The sequence below is a fragment of the Ornithodoros turicata genome, chromosome 1 (genome assembly GCF_037126465.1).
Source record: "Ornithodoros turicata isolate Travis chromosome 1, ASM3712646v1, whole genome shotgun sequence".
Lineage (NCBI taxonomy): Eukaryota > Metazoa > Arthropoda > Arachnida > Ixodida > Argasidae > Ornithodoros > Ornithodoros turicata.
In genome coordinates this window covers 81,676,814-81,700,930 of record NC_088201.1, presented here as the reverse complement: position 1 = coordinate 81,700,930, position 24,117 = coordinate 81,676,814, and the positions used below count along the sequence as shown (strand labels likewise).

General features: G+C 47.0%; 1 protein-coding gene across 3 annotated transcripts in view; it reads left to right on the top strand.

The window, feature by feature from the left end:
* LOC135378435 (uncharacterized) overlaps window positions 1-24,117 on the top strand; it is a 662,816-nt gene that overhangs the window by 479,963 nt on the left and 158,736 nt on the right. The gene's annotated exons all lie outside the window — the stretch shown is intronic.

The following is a 24,117-nucleotide window of genomic DNA, read 5'->3' as shown; positions in this document are numbered from 1 at the left end:
TACTCCGCTGTCGTTTGCTACTCGGCTGTTCGGGGTTCTGAAAAAGCCTTCCTCCTGGCTCGGAGTCGGTAATGATTCGGAAGCTCCTTCTATCCCCAATTCCCTGGGAGAACTGGCGAAACTGGTTTACGGCGGCAAAGGGACAAGGCGCTGACCCCCACTGACCAGCGGACGAGAACGAGTTCTCTTTATAACGTCATCGGTGACGTGTCATCATGCCTCCTTATCGTCGTTATATCTGGAGTGGCGTGTTAAGGGTAAACGCGCGGACCCATGTTTATGCGAGTTTTTTTCTGGGAAATAAAATGCACACATCAAAATCTTTCGCGCTATTCGTGTAAATGACACACACACTTTCATCAAACGTCCTTATCTGATTTTTTGATGGCCTCTGTATTACTTTAAGTCCTATGGAATATCAGGCTCAATATTTGTGGAACCACCATCCCAATTATTTTTCTTTTTCTTACCTACTCAATACAAGCCAGACGCCATTCGTCGTAAATACATACTCGTCGAAACGCCGTGCTCGCGCACCTGACTTTATTCCTGCCTTCACTCAGTTACTTCCATTCAAACTTCGAGCCTGAGTTGCGGCTCCACAAAACCGTACGTCACAATACACGCGTTCTTCATTCGGCACAACGTTCTCGACCGACTAGCACGTAGGTATACCTGGAACATCTGCTGGCACGTCAGTTCTTCCACGTAAGCAAAATAGAAGCAGTTCTTCAGGTGTTCCTCAGCTCACGTGAGCAAAACTTTGTGTGGCACACACGCACACACACGGAGATGGCGGCCACCTGCGGAAAGAGAAGTCACCGTTCTTTCGAAGCTGCCTGCTTTTTCGTGCAGCCCTGACAAGGAGAAAATGAGATTGCTGGCTCGAAGGCTCCGGTTACATTGGGAACACTTGTGGAGGGGCGTGTAGCCGTTTATGCTCTGGTACAGCTGGGGTTCGAAGGGAATTCCCGGAAGACGCGCACGCTTGGGGCGTTGGGTTCTCGTTGATTCTGTACGCATGGTCCACGTGCTATAGAGCAGGGAAACAGGCTGTGTTTCCACGTAGGGTTTGGGATCGACAGATCCATGACGGGCTTTTGGCGAGCGCAATTCGCGAATGTTACGCAGAGGTCGAAGCTCTGTGCTGCTCTTCTCTGTTGACGAATTCTGACAGGGTTTCGAGTCGTCAGTTCATGAGATAGGAACGGGATGAGCCACAGAAGAAGAGTCGTCTATGAGAGCGCGCCCCATATGCAATAATAATAATTCGGCGCTTTACGTCGCCAGACAACTGCATGCATTTGCGACACCACAGTGGTCGGGTCTGTGGATTAATTTTGCCAACCCGAGGGTTCTTTAACGTGCGCCGAAGTCTCGACACATGGCACACCACATTTGACGTCCATCGTGGAAGACGACGTGTCTCAGCAACTTGTACCCTTCCACCAAGTTTCCACTGTCCTCGGCCGGGTTTGAACCCGCGATCTTGGGATGAGCAGGCGGGCACGCTACCGACTGAGCCACCGAGGGGAACCGGAGAAAAGGTCCCCGGAAAAAAGGTCCCCGGAGAAAATGTCCCCAGCAGAAAGGTCCCCGGAGAAAACGTCCCCGGAGAAAAGGTCCCCTCGGGAGTCTCTCCCGTGGAGTCATACTTTATCGCTCGTAACTCGAATCAGTGATTATTAGAGCGCGAATTTTCACGTCATTTTTGTATTGTTGATATGGTCTTGTACTTGAACGCTTAAATCGAGATTCTGGTCCAAACCCATGGGACCGACTAGAAGGGTTCCGCAGAGATGTAGCAAGTGGTTGAAGAAGAAAGAGAGAGAGAGAGAGAAGAGCAGCGTATTGAACTTTCAGCTACCGAGCATGGAAAGAGGGAAATGTATTGTATCGACCACTACTTCGGCACCCAGGAACTCGACACAATGCATATTTTCATGATTTAGATTTAAAAGTGCATTTTTAACTTTGGATTTTTCGAAATATTATTTTTAAACTGTTTACTTCAGCGTTACCTCTCGAATCGGACGTATGTTCGCTTCTGGCTGTTAGCTCTATCCGCTGAACCAGATCCCAACGGCAGGACACCGCCACGTGAGGTGTGTTAGCCATTGCCACAAAGAGCATCATGAGTCATCCTGAAATTAGTGGACCAGCTTTGACATGCGTCATCCGAAACCTATGACCAGGCCATGTTATCCAAGGCAGAATGTACATCTTTTCCTCGTGTTTGTATGAATAGCGTGTCCGCCCATTTCACCGAACGCCGTTTCATCGACGCCTGACCAAGGTTAGGTCAGCAGAGCCTTTTACGTATTTCACACGTTGGGGAGACTGACCAAGGTTAGCTCAGGAGAGCCTTTTACGTATTTCATACGTTACCACAAAAAAAAAGCGGCGGCCACCAATTCGATGAAACGGCATTCGATGAATCGGCGTACGGGACCTTTTCTCCAGGGACCTTTTCTCCTTTTTCTACAAAGTATTCTTCCAACCACGAAGTAAAGGTACGGGGCAGCCTAAGGTCATTCTCTAAAAAACTGAAGAACGACAATAGCGCAGCATAATTTGTTCGGATTATGAACGACCTCAACCTTCCTCATTTTTGCTGGATTTCTGCAAACCACGATTAAGGTGGTAAAAGTTACCAATAAAGATCGTTAAAAAGGTAGCCTGCATAGACCCTCTACCTCGCCGGGACTATATAGAATGGAAGGCGTAGACTCCTGTCCGGCATTTTGGGACAACCGAAACGGATATTTTGCGCCAAACGCAAGCATGCGCCAGAGAAATTGCATTCAAATTCAGCCCTTGAGACATGCGCGGATAAAGCACGGTTAAAGCGACGTGACGTTTTGTCCTCTTCAGTCGGTACCTTAAACGTTGTGAAGCGGTTGCTGCAATGTCTCAACGACGATAAGTCTAAAGGTAACGCAAAGCCCCCATCGCAACGAAAATACCACACGATACTGCATCTGTGATACAACAGCTACGGCGGCAGTCCAGACCGAAACCATTAAAGAAACGTTGTCTTGTGCTCAGAGTATAACGCTCATAGTATTCGTGAGAAATATTTCAACCAAATTCGCAGCCCAATTATTCGTAATTCAACTGTATTGCCAGAACCCGCTATCGTGACCCCACTGTTTGTAACTTCCGCTTTCTGCACTACCAAGGGAACCATCTCGACTGGAAAAATGGAGGGAAAACATGTTGATTGCGTTTACGTTGTCTTCAGAACAGTCTTCAATCACCTCTATTTCGCTGCGTCTCCACGTAAGTTACAGTTGAATACAGCTCTGATCTCGAACTCAGTCGATACTCCGAGACTCTCCCTTTAACACGTTCTCTTTCACGCATCGAACCTAAGCACGTTTACGATAACCTGACTCAGAAACACAAGGTCACGTCGCCTCTGTCTTAAAATACTACCACTACGGGAGCACTGAAATCGGAGGAGACCCTGCTGCGACCTTTTTGTCATCACCGTGGTTCCCTTGCGGCTTCACGACAGCCCGTTCCGCCTTCGTCTTTCACGATTTACTCTGTGTCCAATTCTCCCTAGCCGAGCTTAAAGATGGTTTTTCGCTGAAAAAACGTTCCGTCGAAAATTTGTAACTCTCCTTTCAAGCCAAAAGGGGCTTATTCTTAAACCGTTGGGCGAATAAAGTTTAACTTCCCGACAATGGAACGCGTACAGGCGTACAGGCTTGTTTGGAGCCCTTCAAGTTCTCGTACATTTCAAGTTGGGCTTCCTGGATCACCTATGGAAATTTCCCCCCCCCCCCCCCCCGCGCCCTCAGGCGTCTTCCGAATTCCGGCCATTTTCGCCGCGTCCGTTTTTTTACGACTTTTATGTCTCGTTTTACGAGTTTCTCCTCCCGTTTCAAGATCAAACGTATTCTTCCGATCCCGAGAAAACGTACACCGCCTTTCCATCTTCTTCTTCTTCTTTTTTAGCAAACTGCACAGGCACTCCGTGTGTTTCATGCAAGCTGCTCCTAAGAAAAACAGCAGTCCACGTAATAGGTTGTCAACATTTATTTCCTTCCTTTGTGCGAACCGTAAAAGCATGGCCTTAGTGTAGAAGCCACTCGCTTCCAACCATTGTCAGTCGATTTTTCCCGTGCGGTTGCGGCGTCGGTAGCCGTTTGTCCAGCGCCGACGTGAAACTGCCTTCGGTCACGACTCATGACTTTTTTTTATTTTTAGTTCCCTTTTTTTTTTTTTGGCTACGCACTGTGAAAGCTGAAGTTGTTTGGAGCCTTTCAAGTTCTGGTACATTTCAAGTTGGGCTGCCTGGATCACCTATGATACTGTCGTAGCCTTTTCGACATTTGGTACAAAAAAAAAAAAGAAAAGCATGGTGTTGGTGATGTTGGCTAAAAAAAGCATGGTGTAATCGCAGGCATTCTCATTACATGTTGTTTACTTTCTGTACGTAAGATCAGAAGGATGTTTAGTTTTCCCTGTGTTTTCCGGCAGACTTACCAGACGAATGTCAGTACAGTTCCCCCTGAAGTCGGCTCAGGACGCATACTAAACCCCCTGTTCCCCACTCCTTCCTGCTGTCCTCTCTCCATCTGTCCACGTTTATACGCCACTCATAGCTACAGTTGCTTCGCGGCGCTAACACGGAATTTAAAAAAGGACGTTTGATTCGTTATCGCGTTTACGTACAGTCATGTAGGATGCAGTGATGTGCAGTGCGGGCCGGGAGAGCATATCCGGGAAAAACGAGAGGTGGCATAGTTTGTAATCTTATTCGTTCTTGTATGTGGTGGTAAAGGTCTCACTATGGGAGCAGTAACATTCGTCGGGTGATTAGCTCCTCTTCTCCTCCTCCTCCTCCTCCTCCTCCTCTTCTTCGTTTTACGTTCAATCGTTGAATCATAAATCGAAGACGATTGAGTCTGTATTAGAATGAGCAATTTTACGTCTGCCATCTTGGACACCGCAATGTCAGCTGGATGATAGTGGAAAGGCGAAGTTGAAGCAAAACAAGTTTTATTTGTTTGAATAAATTCAGTACGCTTTGCCAACAACATCAATTTCCTTTTTCTTTTTGTTTTTTTGTCTAGCAACGTGAACAACAAAAATAGTCAGTGTGATAAACCGTCAGGTCAACGGAAAAAGCAACGCGAGAACAAAGGTGAAATCGAAATAGTTAACTCTCGAGACATATTCTGCTCAAGAGCAGTTCCCTCGAACTAATTTGCGGTATGACTGCGCACAAGCGCTGTTTTTGTTTCAACAGGCACACCACCGTACTTTAGCGATAGGCGACAATAGCCTGCCCGGACGCCGTCGTCATGTATAACACATAACTTCATTATGGCTTCCCATTGTGGAGTTCATTGCCACTATCCCCGCCATTTCCACGCTTGAGAAATTCACCGACCCCTAGCAACCCTTATTGCTGCACTTTTTTCTGTCTTCGTTTTTCCTAGTGTGGGATACGGCTATCTTCTGTTATCTGAGCTGTTTTCTTCACACGGCAATCGTGGGGGTTCCGTTCCTCTTGGAAGCAGTGGTGAAGTCATATGTTGCGAAGTAAACACGAGTAATTACGGGAGAATATATTTTAAGCGCGTGAGAGTAAGGCTCCATTGTAAACGTTGTCCGCAATGTTAGCGAATTACCTGGTGGGAAACGGTGCTGCGTTAACAGATCGTTATTAGTATTCATGTCATTGTTTGAACTTCTCGCGCAGGAGTTTGCATGCATTGTGACCATGAACGCTTCCTTGCGTACTGAACCGAAATAACTCCAACGTTACAATCCTTATTTGCGTCGGACGTATTGCCTTGTAAATTTTTATTTATGGCCCTCTAAAATGCGCTACCTAAATGCCCCTCGCATTGCCGGCGTTTTCGAATTAGCGCAGAGCTATTTGTCTTTGCCGTATACTCATTCCCCCTCACTCTTTCTTATTGGATGCCGGTTCAAAAAGTACGAGTGTTTCATAATCTTTCAACTCCTACAGAGCCGCTGGTCACGAGCAAGAAAGCACGCTCTTGTTATCGTTGGATAGCGGGGGCCCAGTCTTAAACTCGCGCGTGGCGTGCGTTATCGGTTTCGTGTCGGCGCGCTGCAAACGTAACGCGACGACACGTGCACGTCGTTTTGGTGGTGGGCCGGAATGTCAGGTAAACGTTGAGATTAGTCTCCGCACGAGAGCTCGAAGAGCACCACGCAATGCATTTATCGCTTGCTACGAAATCGACAAGTTGAAGAAGATCCCCTGGTTCAAACCCGACCGACGAATCCAGCAATTCGGAGACATATGGTACGGTGTTGTTTCGACTTCTCACTAACATATATGTCACTCTGAGTGCCGTCACAGTTAAGGCACGCGTTAGGTTTGTCATCATCAAGATGAAACATAGTGAACCGTTAGTTAGGCATCTCCAACGACCGTCTGGTTAGATAAAATTGTTAGCCGTAACATGACGCCTGCTCTGAAACAATGAGGGCCCCGTTTCATCAACGTTGGTTAACTTTGAACCGAGATCAATGTTTGCTAAAACTTGAAGTTAACGCTCAATTCTTTTTTACAAACGTTAGCTGGTGACGTGATGAATGTTTCGGTGACAATAACTCCCTTTAGCGAAGCATAGTTCAACGCTAAATTCAGTAGCGTAGATTCAAGTTAAGGGACCGTTGATCTCGGTTCAAATGTTAGTCGGCGTTGGTGAAACTGGACCTGAGAGGATTATAGTTGTCATTAGAGAAACAAGAATATGCGGCTCGGTCCGGCTGTGAAACTCCTATACAACACATTAGTTCTTGGTACTTGTGTTTGTCGGGGTGGTGTGGATATGTTTATTCGAAGGAAAAGAGAAAGGGTCAGTCAAAACGCAGGGTTGTTCCATTGAAAGGGCTTTGAAAAGAAAAGGACAAAAAGGGAAGAAAGAACAAAACTCATGGGCGGTTCGTCACTGATTCGAAGTAATTTGTCACTGATGTGGTCCAGAAATTAAGAGGCTGTTTATCAGTTTTGTGTCTCCCAAGGAGTGGAGGAAATCTCTTATTACGCTCCCCCGGTGGGGGTGCCCTCTATAGGGCCGAGTAATGTTTTTGCCAAAGAAATGACTATAGATCAGCCATGCGTCTGAGGGTGTGCAATGTTTGAATCTAAGTGTGTTTTTGGGTGTGACCGGGACATGACGGTCTAGGGTAGATTACACGTTCTTCGGAATTGACCAGTAGGACCAAGCTGCTTGGGCCAGTAAAATCTCTTAATGGGTTGACACATGTCAACCCACGTTATCCCAGATAAACGTAAAAGACTGTCCTTCGTACCAATGTGAACCTGCATTGAAAGTTTCACAGCGAAAAGAGTAATAGAAGCGGAGGAAATGTGCACCGCGAATACCGAAACCCATGCGGCTCTGACATCACAGCGCACACCGCTACCGGTTAGGCAGCGCACGAGAAGTCACGTGCTTACGCTGCCAATAGGAATGGACGCAACTCTGAGCTCTCCGACGTCAGCTCTTTGCTCGGGAGTGTGTTCGATGGCTTGTATCTCGCCAAGTAAGACACGTGGAAGAATACTTTTTTCTTCACTAGTCTGGCGAGCGTTATAACTCGTCCATGATGTAATGAACCACATCTATGAAAGTGTCCCAACCCCTTTAAAGCTGGTGTCCAGACAAAAAGACCTAGTTGAACTGAAGGTGCGGTCTGAATAGTGCGTGCCTGAAATACATGTAAACGGCACATTTCGTTTTGAAACAGTCGTAAATCGGAAACCTTAGAAAATGAATTTAATTGGATTTTGCAGCGGGTTGCGCGCTACCGGCTGAATGCAGGCAACAGTGTGCGGACCAACGACACTGGAGTCGGTTATGAAGGCAGGCTGTCCGTCACAAAATGCGGTCTACTGGCTCGCTGTCTGCTGCTGAACAGTCGCTAGAAACATCTCGTTGTATGCTTTCGGTGATATCTGATTGCAACCAGCCTGGTGACACCGTCAGCTGAGCATGATCTCAGTTGTCTCGCGACGTAAACCCCCAATTATTACCGTCAGCTGAGCGATTGGGAACCTCTCCGTGAATGTCAATTTCATCACGGAAGAGGCGAAGCATGGAAGGGCAGCTCAACTGGAAGCTGGTAGTTGGTCTCAAATTCGATGTTTTCGATGTTTTATGAAACGACACGAACGAATTTTGCGAAACTTTTTTGGTGTTTTGTTCTTGGAAGGCATCTCCAAGTGGATATTACTATAGTCAGTGACAAATTAACTCCTACAATTCGGATCGCCCACTCATCCGTGGAAGGCTCCTGCGATTGGCTACCAGCCTTCGCACGACGCCCCCGCTTCGTGATGTAGTGCCGGCTCTCTCTCTCTACCCCCGGTTCCCACTTGGCCGCGCCGCACTACATTCGCGCGCGCGGAGCGATTCTTGTGTGGGGGAGGGGTCAAGTGTATGTCTTATGTTGTCACTGACTATAGAATTCCGGATTCCTGGCGGACACCACGTTTAATGAGAATTTCCTTATGACATTTGGCAGATTTTTTCTGTTTCGATTCTAACTGTGGCATGGTGGCAGCTAGAAGTGTGACATTTTAATAGCTAACATAGTCAATAAATTATCTATCGTTTGAGACTATTTCCGTGGCTGTGAGCCTCGATGTCAGCCCTCCGTCTCTGCAATTGCGTTACTAGGCCTACATTTCCACCAATGAGACCTATGGATTACAAGAGGTTATGTGCTCCGCTTCCTCTTTCTGCGGCTGGGCCCATCTTTATTTGTTGTCCCATGTTTATGTGGTGAATGTTTGTGCTCGTTCCCTCTGAACTCTGGAACATCTACGATCAAGTAGAAGGCACTTGTTTCCTTCTCGGGGAAGCCGTTTAATTTTCTTCAAGAAACCCTAATGAGCGACGGCAACTTTGGACGACAATTCCATTGGCATCCTTTTTTATCCTGCCAAGTGTCGCACAGCACTGCTCTGTCCTCCTCAAATAACAGCCTCAGCCGTGTCATTAGCTCTTCGCTAGCGTAAACAAGGGCACACCTTTTTCCTGTGTAACTACTATTCAACCATTGTCCACCACCATATCCGGTATCTTCTTCCATTTCCCCTAGTCTACAACCTCGCACAATCTTGGGAACCTAAACGCATCGCAACTGCGCCTGCAGTTTCACCTATGCACTTGCGATGTCATTGAAGGTCTCCGAGAGATGTATTTATAAACGCGATGAGCTCTAATGCCTTTGTTCCTGGTGGCGGACGCTGACGGAAACTTGGTCTCCTCTGACGTCTTCGCCGGCTGAGAGTTGACGCGGGAGGTTGGCCGTGAAAGAACATTTCCAGATGCTGCACTGACGAGGGCTGCTGCGTCGGAGTGGAGGGGAAAATGGTGTGATGGTTTATACCACGTGCGCTCAATTTTTCAGTGGGGGAAGACGATGATGAGAGCTGGCGTCGCGACCTCGTCCCGCAAGGGGTCGGTGCTCGGAGAGAGAATGTCGGGTAATGAAATGTGGGAATGTGTTTACTGTCGTGCGCCAATAGAGTTTAGGTGCTGCAGCTAAAGATTGTCATCGCTTTTTTCGTCTATGATTATTCGAAGTCAACATGTAACAAGTAACATGCAGCGTTCAGGTCATCACAAGGGAACGTGCTGGAGTTCCCCATTGGGCGCTCGCCGAGGCAACAAGAGAGAGTATGCAAGCAAAACACTCAGTCAATTATGCCAAAATCTCGCGGTCTTCGTGCTCCAAGTGCTCCAAATTACATCTCGTTAACGTAGACTTCTCGTCCCTTTCAATGTGTATGTCAAAGCAACGGACGTTACTCTTCTTTCACAACTGGATTTTAGAGTCGTGCTCCTGCTCACAATAACGTTTTTTTTTTTCGCCTTTTTTAAAATTACTTCTGATTTGCATGATGAACGGTTGTCGCTGAATAGAGGCAACATGTTTGGCTCCATACGTATTCAGGGCTTGTGGGAACTGGCGTACACGGCGTTGCTGCCCAGGATCATTGTGTAAATACATCATACAACGCTATAATGTATTTTGGCCTTTGTAGCTGATGCGCCAATAAAACCCGAATCAAATCAAATCAAATATAATGTATTGTCATGTACATAGACATAGCCTCCGATTTAAAGGAGTACACAGGGTCATCCAAAATATTTTCAGTTTGACACATCTAGTGAAAATATATGCCTCAATTTGCCGAACAGCCCGAAAAGGCTTTGATGCATGCAGTTTTTTTTTAGAAAAAATCAAAATAAAAAATAACGTACACAAACACAGCCGCGCTCGTTCACTCTCGACTTTCCCCCCCGGCGTGTAAAAAGGAGGAGAGGGACTACCTGTGACGTCATAACGTCTGCGCGGTCAGTCGAGGTCAGCGCCTGAATTTTTTTTCTTTTTGTGCATGAGGGCATTCTTCTTTTGTAGTCGCTAAACCTGTCGCTAAACCTAAACCCTGCAAGCAATGCTTCTTCAGAGCCTGAACAGCTAACTAGCAGACGAAACTCTGAACCAATCAGCGTGCGTGGACTATGTAGCGTCAGCGCAAGGTCACAGGCTGATACAGCTCTCCACCACCGCGCACGGTCCCTTTTTGCGGCATACTTTAAATTCAATTTCTGCGTTAATTATGACTCTGTGGAGTGAATTACTTGTCATGGTGCATTTTTCTGGCCTACTTAACTGCTTTATAAAAAGAAAACAGTGTGTTAAAAATGACTTCTGTGCTACTTTAAGCTGCCACTCGATCTTCACGTTATACTTTTCTTGAGCTCGCTACGTGCCATCGTACATTCGAACACTGTACTCGCTATCTTCAAAGGAGCACTGAGGTGACCTTCCTCGACCTTTTCTTTTTCCTTTCTTTGGCTGCGCGTTTTCTACAACAAATAAAATAAGCTCCTGCGAAAAAAAAAAAAAAAAAAAACACGACTGGTGCGGGCGACCTAATGAGCGCGCGCGAGGCCTGAGTTCTGAGACCTTTCAAAAATTCTCCATCTTGGAAAGGGCATATCGGAGAATGAGGAAGGTGCTCTAGACGTAGCCTATTCCCCTGTCCTGTGATTCTTGACGTAGAGCGGCGCAGCTCAAGCGGGTATAAGCAGCGCGTGAGGTAAGAAAGAAAGAAGAAAAAAACGAAGGAGAAAGGCACGGGGGGGACTTGCCAACTTTCCTCCAGTTTCCTCCTAACGCTTTTGCAAATTGATTGCGCAGTAACAATATACCGCACAGCGAAAGTATTGTGTATGGTGACTCCCGATGGACAGCTTGACGAATTGGACAGGATTTCGAGTTACGTTAAATGCCTCTTCATAGCCCCTTTAATGCCTTCCCGATATTCTCCTAATTTCTCTATTCCTTCATGTTGCCTTACTGGGTTTTATATGGGGTCTGTAGAGGGAAGTCGCTTCACGGTATTTCGTTTAACTGAACAGCAGAGTGACTTGTAAACAGCGAAGTGTTCTCCCTAGAGCACTGCACGGTCCCGGGCTTACCCGAAAGCCCGTGCCCGCGGGCCGTGCTGTGCGTTCGGACTTTGCGCTTTTTATGCGGGCCTGGGCCAGGCTCGGGTTTCAGCCACCGGGCCGGGCACGGGCTTGACAACGCCGATCATGGTCGGGCATGTACGCGAACATATTTGGCGAGACTGGACAGCTGAATTTTAATGTCACTTTTTTCTTTTTCTTTTTTCATCGGGTATGGTGTATCATGGTATTCTCATATGAGAACTATCACTTTATTACATGTGATCATGCTTATTTCGTGTAATGGGTATGGATTTAACACGTGCACTCACACACCTTTGGGGACGTTTGATGTGGCGCGCGCGCTGAGCAAGTCCGGCACGAGCGTCAGTTAGGTTATGTGTTCTGACATATTTCGTTCGCGTGAGAGTTCGAGAAGGGGGAATAACACCGGCGCATGCGCAATAGAGCGGAAATGAGTCTCTCTTGATCCGCAAAGTACATACATATCGCCCACGCGCCACTGCGCGCTGCCTTCCCAAGCAAGCAAGGAAGCACACAGCGGCTTGCCGGCAGAGAAATACAGCCTGTAAAACACAGAGCGTACCTCCTCACTCTCCACCAATTAGTTGTGTCATTTTCATCGCTGCGTTGTGCTCTTTCAATACACAGATTTGAAGGGTGACCAGAGCAGAGACCAGAGCATAGCGCACGTCAAAAGAACCCCAGGTGGTCCAAATTAACCGCATTCCTACCCTGCGGCATGTGCAACATGTCACCGCACTCCGCAGACAAACTTTACGTGTAACATCGCAGTACCACAGTACCATTTGTGCTCTTTAGTAAATCTACATATGCCTCCGAGCCTCGGGAACACATAGAGCAGAGGCGGACTGGGACCGGGCCTGGGCATGGAAACAGTCGGGTACGGGCTGTGCACGAGCCGGCGGAGTCGGGCTCGTGCCGGGCCCGGGCTGGAAATCTATAGAAGACGTCGGGCCCGGGCCGGGTGCGGGCCGTAGCAGCAGGGCCGGGCATGGGCCTAAAAATTAGGCCCGTGCAGTGCTCTAGTTCTCCCTAAGACGCAGGTTATGAACCTGATAGTAAATCCTAGCTCCCCTGTCCTCCACTCCTTGCTGCTGTCCTCTGTCCGCATCTGTACGCCGCTCATAGCCACAGTTGCTTCGCGGCGCTAACACGAAAAAAAAAATCATAGAAGGCGACCGCCGAAGCACCCCTCATCCCGAGCAGAGCATCGCCCTTGTCTGTGTGATTCTCAGGCAGCGGCTGACTCCATGATGTCCGCACCTTCTGCTGTGTGCACGTCCTTCCGCATATTGTGACTCCCACTTTCGCGGCCTGAGCGTTTCAATGTCTTCTGTGCGTTCTGCACACATGTGGTGTTCTGGTATACCTTACGTGAAAACGTGATGTAGTGATCGAACATTCGACCACGCTGGAACAAAATGTTCGTTTTGAGGGCCCCCTCCTTTAAAATACGTGACAGCAGCTTGTCGTCTCGCATAATAGTTTTCCTCCTCTCAAACAAGTGTTTCTGGTGTCTTCGTCACATTGGACTTCGCGAGCCGGTATAGTTCCCTTTTCTTTTTCATGGCTGTCTTCTGCAGATGTGAGATGAAACGCAACATTTAAAGCGACATTTGGTAAAATGCGCGGCGATAAGGAGGCATTGTGGTGGGGTTGGTGGTGGCAATATTAAGGTAATCCTGAGAAGTGGATGCACCAATCCTGATCTCCTTGCACTTCTTTGCCGCTGGGGATTAAATCATCCAAATCGATTAAACGGTGCACATTATAAGTCGCAATTAAAGCGGAGCTTTTTGCGTATAGTAATGCTGTCCCATCGTAACGTGCATTAATCATCGTTTCGCTCGGTAGTCATCTTGGCGCTTCCACGAAGGCGAGACTAGTGCAGTTGAAATTCTGATACTTAGTTTCGATTTTACCTTTGCCCGGACCATTTAGGTGATATTTCGTGGACGAGAGGGTCACTGTTTGGTAGCCTATTTCAAGCACCGTCAGAATGTGCACAACTATTGTCCGCCAAGTGTCTTAAGACTTAGGTACCTTAACTTAGATATACTTACATAGAAACTTGGAGAAGAAGAATGATAGCTGTGACAAAACAAAAACGAATACATGATGACAATGACATGGTGTGTCGAAGCGTTTGACCTGACTCATCCTTGACTGTGCACTTCCCGCTTTCTCCGCTCCACAAAAAAGAAAAAAGAAACAGAACAATAGAGAGAAACGAATATATATAAGCAGGATAAAATATATATAATATATATATATATAAAATATATAAAATATATAAGCAGGAAAATCAGAAGACGACAAAGAGCTTCCCCTATCCCTATATGTGTTAATAAACTCCCCTTTGTGTTTTCCTGTAAGCTCTTTGTCGTCTTCTGATTTTTCCTGCTTATTTCATTCTCGTGGTCAACCGCCCTCCTAAGCTTCTAATCTATATATATATATAGAGAGAGAGAGAGAAATAGCGAGCTCTTTAATGCGTTTCGGCCTATCTTTGTTGTGCAACGTAAGCACATCCCACCCATTTTTATTTGAAGGCCCCCCTTTCGCTCGTCGCAAATCAACACGCTTTTGATTTTCTGCACGCATCTCGTTGAACACACGCACACTCGCGCTTCAAATCAGCCGCCGCAGCAAGCCATACCTCTTTGGGTACACAGACACCTCATACCCTAGCCCCAAAGTCAAACATTCTTGAGGCCCACACGCTAATCCAGACTCCCTGAAGAACGAGCTGTTCTGGGTCGTTGTAGCGTGGTGAGTCGTAAGTTTTACCGAGCTGTCCGCAGCCACCCAAAGCTTTGGAATTAGTGTTAGGCTGTGAGTGACTAAAGTTCGATGACCAGGCATTTTGGGCAGGCGACACTGCCGGAAGCGTGCTGTCGAGTGTCTTATTTAGCTGTGTTGGCGTCTGCTGGGAGACATGTTGTCGCGTTTATTTGGGCTCGAGACTGGAGCACATCTCCATCGAATATATTTTCTCGCCTTGCCCGTGCTCGTCATGCTCCCGGGGGCATTTTTGAGGCGATCTAGACGCGGGAAAAGTTGTGTATCCGTCACATGTACTTTACGTGCAAAGCAAAAGTGCATTAATGCGCGTCTGAAGAAAGTTCGTTCATCATTCGTTCAGCAGTCGGGTATGTGTCTGCCTGTTTCCGAAGCTGTTCTGTTATGGAAATTACCACTGAAAAATTGTTTATTTTCTTTTTACAATGCAATGGAACCGATAACCAAGGCTTGACAGCTCCACAGCACAAATTAAGCTCGCAGATAACCTGCCTAAGGGTAACCTGCAGAACAAGGTTATTCGAGCAAGAATTCCAGTGCGAGCCGCGGTCTTCGTGTCAGTTCAGGCTCACTCTGGCCCTTAATTTGTATCCTGAACGTCGTTGTGTCCATCGTTGTCTTACCTTGGTGGAGAGACTCAACCCTGGAGCCATCATGCAGTCTAGTTCAATTTACACGCAATAGTATAAGGAAACCGTTGCGTTGTAGTTACGTTTGCATCGTGCTTTTGGTGTGCAACCCCTGCCAGAGCAGCTAGCTAGCGTTTAATCGTCCCTTGGAGATTTATATAATTAATTATTGAAGTTGTCTTCGACATCTAATCTGATTCATAACACATTTTTGTCTCTCTATCTCTATCTATCTATCTATCTTGAAACACTCCTTTCTTTGAACTAAAGATAGAAGTCATTGAGCAATGGTTGTGGAAACATGAGAACATGTTCATTTCTGAAAAAAGAACAAAGAAAAAACATTGTAAGTGGCTTTCACAGCTTCATTCAGTGTCGCGGCAGACGGAGCGTGTTTGAGAAAGAGGTCTATTTGGACGTTCAAGTTACACTATTTCTCACCGTCACTTCCGCCAGTTGCCTTCGAAGCGAAGCAAAGTAGTGTTGTTTCTAAACAACCACTTCACTTCCTAACGCGCAACATTCAATAAACAACGGAGATGCCACTCTCTGCTATCGAAGAAGAAAGAGAGTGAGAGAGAGACTGGAAGAAAAACAAACAGAACTCGTTGCAGGCTTCCTGTGTAAACCTGGCAAGGTTCTTACCCCCTTTGGCTCCTCCATAAACCAAAACAGAGATTGCATCATTTCGTCATGTTTCTTCATTCTCTAGTTCACGCGTGCGTCCGGCTCGCTATAAAACACCGGCCTCCGGTACGACCACTTGATGGCCGCCATATTTATTTGAAAGACACACCGCCCGTTCGAACGTCCCGACAATAGTACGGGCGCAGCGAGATTTATGGTCTCGCTGCACCCGCACAGCCCTTTGGTTTGTTACGTTCATTTTTCTTGCTTATGGGTTTGGAGAAATGCCCCCGCGGGGCATCACGGCCCGCCGTCAAAGGTGCCGTCTTCCAGTTGCCCTAGTATGGGTACTGGAATGGGTTCGTAAACACACACACACACACACACACACACACACAAACTAGATTTTTGAAGTTGTGTTAGTGATTGGTGCAAAGAGTATGTAATCTCTTCCCGAAAACTAGGAATCTACATGGCCCACGCGGTACTTCCTTTGGCAGCAGTTCCTTGACCACGGTGAAACACTGCATGCTATGATTATCTTGTATTTGTTGCTGGTGCTGCTGCGCGAGAAAACTAACGTGTGATGCGTTTAATTTTATTTTTTTGCTAAATCGAAGAATACTCGAAATGCACTGGATGCTGTTGGTTACCATTCATAGTGCTCCCTCGTAGTGCCCATTTTACCTTTACCTGCCCTTGTGCCATTAAACCACTAAACTAGGCCTGAGTGCCGTGTTTTTGAGCCAACGGCTAAGTGCTACGTAGCCTGATGAGTGATAAGGCCGTAAAATGATTATCGATCCATCTCAAAATAAATGTACGGTTCGAATGAACCAAACTGATAAATCAAGGTTAGAACAAGGTGACACGCACTAAATTTAACCAAGGCAAGCTTTTCCGTGCCTTGGTTCAAGTCAATGCGTGCGTGCGTGGTATGTGTGTTTCTCCCGCCTCTTGTCCAGTTTTTAGTGTGTGTAACGTTTTTACCGAACACTGTGTGTTTTAATCTAGAACAAAACTGGTAAATAACGCACATTGATACGAGCCTTAAAAAGAACAGAATAGCGTAAAACGCGTCTTAAAAAATGAAAATATCGGAAAACCACAAGAAAAATTGCAGTGGAGCTGCCATCGTGCACATAAGAATCAGCTTCAAGTTTTGTGTCATCATCTGTTGTCGCGCTCAACTACGACAAGTTGAAACTGCTTTTCTTCAGCAGAGAACAGCAACCTGGGAAATAGCCTTTGGAATGTCGCTTTCTGTAATAAGTTCTGCTACGCCTTCCGATTGGGCGTGCCCCAAAGTACTTTCGACTCCAGCTCTGCAATAAACTTATGAAAAACGCTTTACAAGACGCTGGTATCTCAGCCCCGCTTGCACAAGGCTTAGAGCCCCGCATGCACTTTCCCCTCGAATTTACAGCCAAGTGGGTAGATAAAGTGAAGATAAGTGAAACTAATAGCGCTGGAACGGTTTCTATGGCCATGAGCGACGGAGAATTGCCTAGAATTGAAGTGTATTTCTTTTGTGTCTGTTGAAGGTGGCGTCCAGCTAATACAAACGTCTAGCGTGAATCGTTTAGATCTGTCCAAATTCGCAGTAGTATTCGACAGTAAGTTGCATGTAGATGCCATATTTCACCCAGGAGAGCTCGTAGGTATTGAGATGAACAAGTAAAACGAATTCCGTGTTCACATCTGCGTTTAGTTTCATAGTGGTGTAAACATGAGCCACCGTCCTTTTACATACGCCACAAGGGGGCGTGATCGAGATAAAAATGATTAAGAACTGTTTTTAGATGCGGTAAAACTTAACCAATAACTTTTGTCTCCAATCGATGACTGGATTCTCTGGCAGAGTAGAAATAATGTAAATATAATAAGCTGCTCACCTCTTTTTTTAAATTCTGTGTTAGCGCCGCGAAGCAACTGTGGTTATGAGCGGCGTACAGGCGTGGACAGGTAACAGCAGGAAGGAGTGGAGGACTGGGGGAGGGGGGTTTAGTTTGCGTCCTGGGCCGACTTCAGCACAGCCGGTGCGGGGATTCGAAACCGCGTCAGCTCCAAGTATCCGCGTTGAAGGCGGTCACCCTAACCACTAAGCCACGGGACCTGGTGTTACTCATAGTCATGTTCATGGCAGCGAATGCGCTGGCTATAAAAGTGACGAGTAATAGGCTGCAAACTTGACTGCAGTATTTGGAACGGGTGACCCTGATCTGGAGATCGCTTGAGGAGACCAATCCGAGGCCGCCCCGCATTGTTGGCCGCCTTGAGAATGAGAGGGAGACGAAAAGGCGCAAATTGCCTTGTTTTGTTGCTATCTCTCTCTATCGATAATAAATCACGAATGATGCAACAGGTGAATCTCGTTCCTTTTGCGTCAAGGTAACTGCATGTATCCTTCATTTGGGAAGGAGAAATTTGTGTACTTTAGTGCCCCTCTAAGCTTGAAACCGATCTCGAGTAAGCAAATGAGCGCAAAACAAGACAAGATACTCACATTCGTGCAAATGCGTCCAACAGAAAAAAGATGTGACACGCCCCGGCGATCCGTGTGGCCGCCCAACCCAGATATGTGAGAAAAAAAAAAACCCTGAAAAGAACACAATGTCCGACAAGAACCGACCCGAAACCCTATACGGTCATATTAGATATGCTTCACGGCATGTGACATAGAGCGACGACCAGTAAATGTTCCTGCAGAGCCGACGGGACACTAATACGGCGTAAAGAATAAAAGACAATTCCGCCAACTATACGCCGGAGGGGGAGGTGCAACGTCCATTTTTTACGACCTACACGCCGCTTAATTAATATCAGCCCCCCTTCCCCGCAGAAGAGGACCGTGCTGACCCATTGTGGAGCCAGCCTAAACCACGCGGGTCTGTCTCACACACACACAGAAAATGGTCTTCCTGTATTGAGGGCAGGGTGAAGTTCTTCTAAGTGGTACTATTGTTCAAACGAAGCATAGAATGGTCTTGAATGTAAATACGCGCGTATATATGTGGCTATATGGCAAAGTGGATGCTGGGAAAAAATGCTTCTCTGACGGTCATGGTCGTCTGGGACCTCGTTTTGTTATTATTTCCCCGTAGAGTGGTCTCTTCCTCCACTTACGGCTCTTCTGATTAGCTCTAATGCGGTGGTCTGCTTGTGTGTGGGCGTGGGGATCGTTGCAAACTGTCGAGGTTCTCGTTTGTTGCGAAAACATTCACGTGTGTACGGTTGGTTTGTACTGCGCAATTATTTTTCTGACCGGAGTGCCTCTTTGTAGCGGTGTACTAAATTGGCTATATACAGTTTCCATGATCTTGCCCTGCTTCTTATTATAGTATCGGGACATTTTGTGTGTGTGTTTCATGAGCATTAGTATTATATTTGCTTTATTGTACACTGAATCCTATTGTTGTTCAATGTGCAAGAGCAAAAAGAAAAGAGACAAAGTTGAGGAAAAGGATTACTGCAAGTTACCTGTTCGAAGAGTTTGAATGTTGAATGGCTCCTTTGAAGTTTGGCCAACTGCTACCCGTGAGTGCGGCGCTTCAAAATCACGATTATATGCGGTATTAGAGTAGGAAATTGTTCGGCTAGAGTGAATAAATCGACTAATTTCCATTCTTGGGCTCTTCTAGCAACAAAATAGGCTGAGGAGCGTCCAAATTATATACACATGTGTGAAAACATGCGTGAACAGAGGAGTTTGCAGGAAAACGTACAAGGGCGCTCGTTAGCATCAAGTTGTTGTAAACGTACGCAAGGTAGATCCACGAAGGAGACGTAATTGTACAAACGCAACGCACGAAGTACGCCGCATAACTTCAAATAGGCTTCTAGGCAAACAACTAGCTCTTCGTACGCCAATAAAACCCCATTGTGTGCGGTTGTCTTGCACAGTTCAGGGTATTTTTTGTATTGTCCCTAATTAGTTATTTGAGAGAAACCATGGACGTTTCTTTCGTTCTTTCGATCGATTCGTTCAACATTAGAAGTAATCTCTGAATAAGACTCCTCCTCCTCCTCCTTATGACCACTGCCTCAACTTTTCTATTGTGGGCTAACAACTCACGGCCTCCGGGACGACCCTGCGTATCTGACTGTACACGTACGCGAACTGGTGCGATAAAATGGCGACCCCCCCCCCCCTCGTAATCGGCGTTGGATGCCTATTATTCACCTTGATAAGCTTATCCCATTACACGGTCACCGAAGAGCGCTTATAATTAATATATTAAAATATAATATTAATATATATGTATTATTAAAATAATATATATAATAATATTAAAATATATATATAATATATATTAAATTTAATATATTAAATATATAATTTGCATCATCATTCGCAATCAAAGGTGATAACGAGAGACGGTTCGAGGCTAGCCATATCTTATATACGTTACTATAATTGTCTCTTGCGCAATAAGAATACAACTGCCGCTGAAATTTAGAAAGCAATTTCTGGGTCAGTGTATTTGTCTTTCATGTGTTATTTCAAGGGAAGAGAAATAAACAATCAGATAGGTCTGCACTGAAAGCGTCGCGTTTGATTCGTTCACCGTCCTCTTTACTGAGGGCTATTTTATCCCATTAAAGGGGCACTAAAATGCAAAAACAAGTTTACTTCAAATTACGTTACACGCAATGTTAGTTTCGTACTTGTTATCAGAATTCAAAACTTCGATTCCGTTACGGAGCTACAATCGAAATTATACCGGACTCTTTCTTGCTTCGGTGCTAAGCAATGAACGTCGTTTCACCTCGTGCACCGGTGTCTTTACTGCATACTGCGCGTGCACGCGCGTGCCAGGCGGACCGGCGTCGCTGTCCGAAGGACGTGAAGATAAATGTTATCAGTGGAACATTCGCGAGAACTATTGTGGGCTACAATTCAGTGAGTTGGTATTGAAAAATGCATCAGTGCGCATCATGCAGCGCATACACGGAACACTACGATCGGACCCGTTCCAAATCCACATGCCCACGATAGGTATGCGCGCGCTTCTCCTGCTGTCTCATTGGATGCCGCCAACCTTTGCCTCTTGGGGATACCATTCGTTGCCGGCAAAGACGGCTCTGTTTTCATTGCGTTTTTCTTCTAAACGGTAGCGCTCTGCGAACTAATTTTGTTCGCATTATACTAATTGAAACACGGACTTTCATTTGCGAGCAAGTTGTTTTTGCATTTTAGTGCCCCTTTAAGGCAACGGTACGTCTCGAGCGGCTTATGTTTTTTCTGTTGAGGACAGATAAACAAACGAGCCGAGGGTAGTGAGTGAGTGGGAAAACATGTAAGCGTGAGTGGAAAGGAGTGTATCCGTCCCTATTACTTGAGGCTCCCCAATTCACGAGAAGGCCATCTCAATGTGGTGTAAAGGTAGCATCCCCAACCGATAATCAGGAGGGTCCAGGTTTACCCCCTGTCGCTAGTACCCTTTTGCTTTTTCGTGAATTACTCGTCGACGCTTTTCCGTGTTCTCATTTCTTTCCTGTCGTTGAATTGTAACCTTCAGAGGCCGTGGGAGCAGATGTGAGACGCCTATCTGTGTCTCGATGCTCCACACCCCAGCCCTCTGTACCAAAAGCATAAAGGGGTTGTGACACTGTGATAGATGAAGTCCATTACGTCATGCATACACATTGTATTGCACACTGGAGTATCGAGGAAAAAAAATAATTATTTTTCTGCGTGTCGGACTTGGCGAGACATTAAGCCTCGAACACACGTACTCGTCGAGCTCCGACGTCAGAGCTTCGGCCATTCCCATTGGTAGTCGTAAGCACGTGACCTCTCTCGCGCTTCCTCACTGGCAGAGACGCCTGCCGCGACGTCAGGGCCGCGTATGTCTCGGTATTCGCGGTGCTGGTTTTCTATACACGTCTGTTACTGTCCTTTGCTGTAAAACTTGGAAAGCAGGTTCACATCGATGCAAATATTTCCGTTTTACATTTATCCGGAATAACTTGAGACGACGTGTCGCAACTCGCAACCCCTTTAGTCAGTAAACGTGCAGGCCATTCTTCTGGCGCGCAGACCGCCCTTCTTCAAAGGATGCGTCACGGATGGCATTCGGCTCGCGTTTACATTTGCAGAGCACGCACCACTGTGTATTGCATCACAAATGCAAATGCAGGGGATGAAGCCTACTTTCCGCTCGTTGCTTCTTCTTCTTCCCAGCCATAAACCCATTGACCCCAACCTTCCGGCTGCATTCGCTTGTACCCACTGACACTAAATCTCTCTGCCGAAATGAAGCCATCCTGCCTGCACAGCACGCACTGCAGGACCACCCCTGTATACACACACGTTGCCCTGAGCATTACCGTACATCAAGCCTTAATAGTATACGGCCCTTATTTGAACCCAGCCCAAGAAATTCACCATGGGCTTGTCCGTGTGCTTCAAATCATCTTGATTTGTAGCACCGATGTACAGTCTACGTCAACCGTGGATGCTGTGCGAGCTGCAGAGTCATTCACTTTAAAAGCTAATGGCTGAGTGCTGGCCGGTCATGGTGCCATTACACTTGACACCCATAGACTGGAAGGGAGAACGAAAGCGGAAGAGTGGAAGGACTGCTTTTGATTGATGGATAGAATGAAACGAAATAAACAAACAAAATCTTGTCGCAACACTGCGGCGAGCTGTTCTGGAATTATTAATGCTGAAACCATACAGTAACCGCTTTCTGGAGTCATTGTGAGTCGATTTGTCCCTGCCGATTTGGGCAGTACCTCAAAACTTGCTCTACATCGAACTGTCGTCTCAGCGTCAGCACACCCAGCGTACGATTTAGCGATCGTCGGTTAGGCGTCTTTAGCATAGAACCCGGTTCACACAATTTTATACCAATGCGTGCGTGCGGCTGCGTGCGTAATCGTTGCAATGTGTTGACATGCGTTAGGCTGTTCACATATATGGGGGTGGTGGTGGTTGTGGTGATGATGATGATCTAACTGCTTGCTGTAGTCGGCCACGCTTAGGCCGGCAACGTCACGAGTATCGGTAAAGGGGAGCGGGGGGTAACCGTGCGTCCGGGGCCGACTTCACAGGGAACTGTTCCGACATTTGCCTGTCTTAAAGCGGCTGAGGAAAACGCAGGGACATATATGCAGTGGTGCTGGGCTCGCCGTTGTCGGCCTCACAGAGGTGGGCAACGTCATGACCGACGCCCTGGGGGAATGTGCGTCCTGGGCCGACTTCTAAGGGATGCGACATATATGCGGGACCGCAAGCAATCGCAAGTCCCAACCAATCAGCGTCTTCCGTCACATCACGAGGAGGAGGAGGAGGAGGAGGAAGAGGAAGCAGCAAGCTTTCTTCTTCTTCTACCTGGAGTGCGGCCGATGATTGAATCTCCTTGCGTCCTGCTGCGCGGGGCGACGCACACGCACGCATTCCCACGCTTACCAGTGAGTGCTTTGCGTACTTCGATGTACCACGAGTCTGACAACTTTACGTTACGGTCACACATAGAATGCTTGTGCTAAGCGTATTGAGCCGTAGAAGATGGTTAACAGACTTTATGCAACTCTTTGACATGGCACACGGGAGAGATAGATGGAGTTACGGCCAATTCGTGCAAAGGACAATGACTTAACAATTTAGACACATTAGCCCTTGAGACCCTGTTTGATACCGGCAGCAAAAAAAATCGGAAGCTGTTCGACAGAAACGTTCTCGCGTGCCACGTAGAATACTTGAACGCTATACTGGATCATCAGCCATGAGGCATCTCCTAAGCCTTATATTAATATATTTCTGAACGGGTGGCAGCACCACAACGTGAATACATCGCTTTGCTCACAGCCGAGTATACGAACAGCAACGAACTACCCATTTTTGCCACAAGGACTGAGTAGAATATATGCTTATCTGCATTTCATTTTTACCTTACCAGCGGAAAAGAGTGACCTCGCATGTCCTTCTGCACCAATATCACGCCACGAAAGAAGCCTTTCTGGCACACCTCTGTATCCATAACTATGTGCCTGATCTGCCCTAGCACAGCTCTCGCGCTCACCTTTGCGGCGTTACCGAAATCGCTCGGAGCCATCCTGCCAGAGCTTCCCACCCCGCCCGATAATTCCTGCAAAAGGACCTGTGTGCCGGCGGTTATTTATGTTGGAGAAGCACCGCGCACTTTACTGCTCCAGCGACAGAAGCTTGCTGGCCCACTAATCGAGCCATGGATACGTAGAGCGGCAGTCGGAAGGCAATTACCGGGTCCCGTGCATGGGACGCCAAAAACAGGCAAGGCCCGATGGTGCATGCCTCGCTGGACGGAGCGACGTGTGTCGGTTGCTTTAGCCGTCAGCGAGTCACGTAGCGCAGGAATTAAAAGGAGGCACACACGGCTCGCAAGAGGTGTTGCTGCTTTATTGAGTTTAGGAGTGGTTCGTTGACACTGTGTGGCAAGGAAAGGGTTGTTTCGCTCTCGGGTGCGGCTGGAAAGGTGTTAGCAGGTTACTAGGGGGGGTGAATCTCGTGCACGGGATCTGATTGTAGCTTAGTTGACTTACGTAACTCTTTTCTT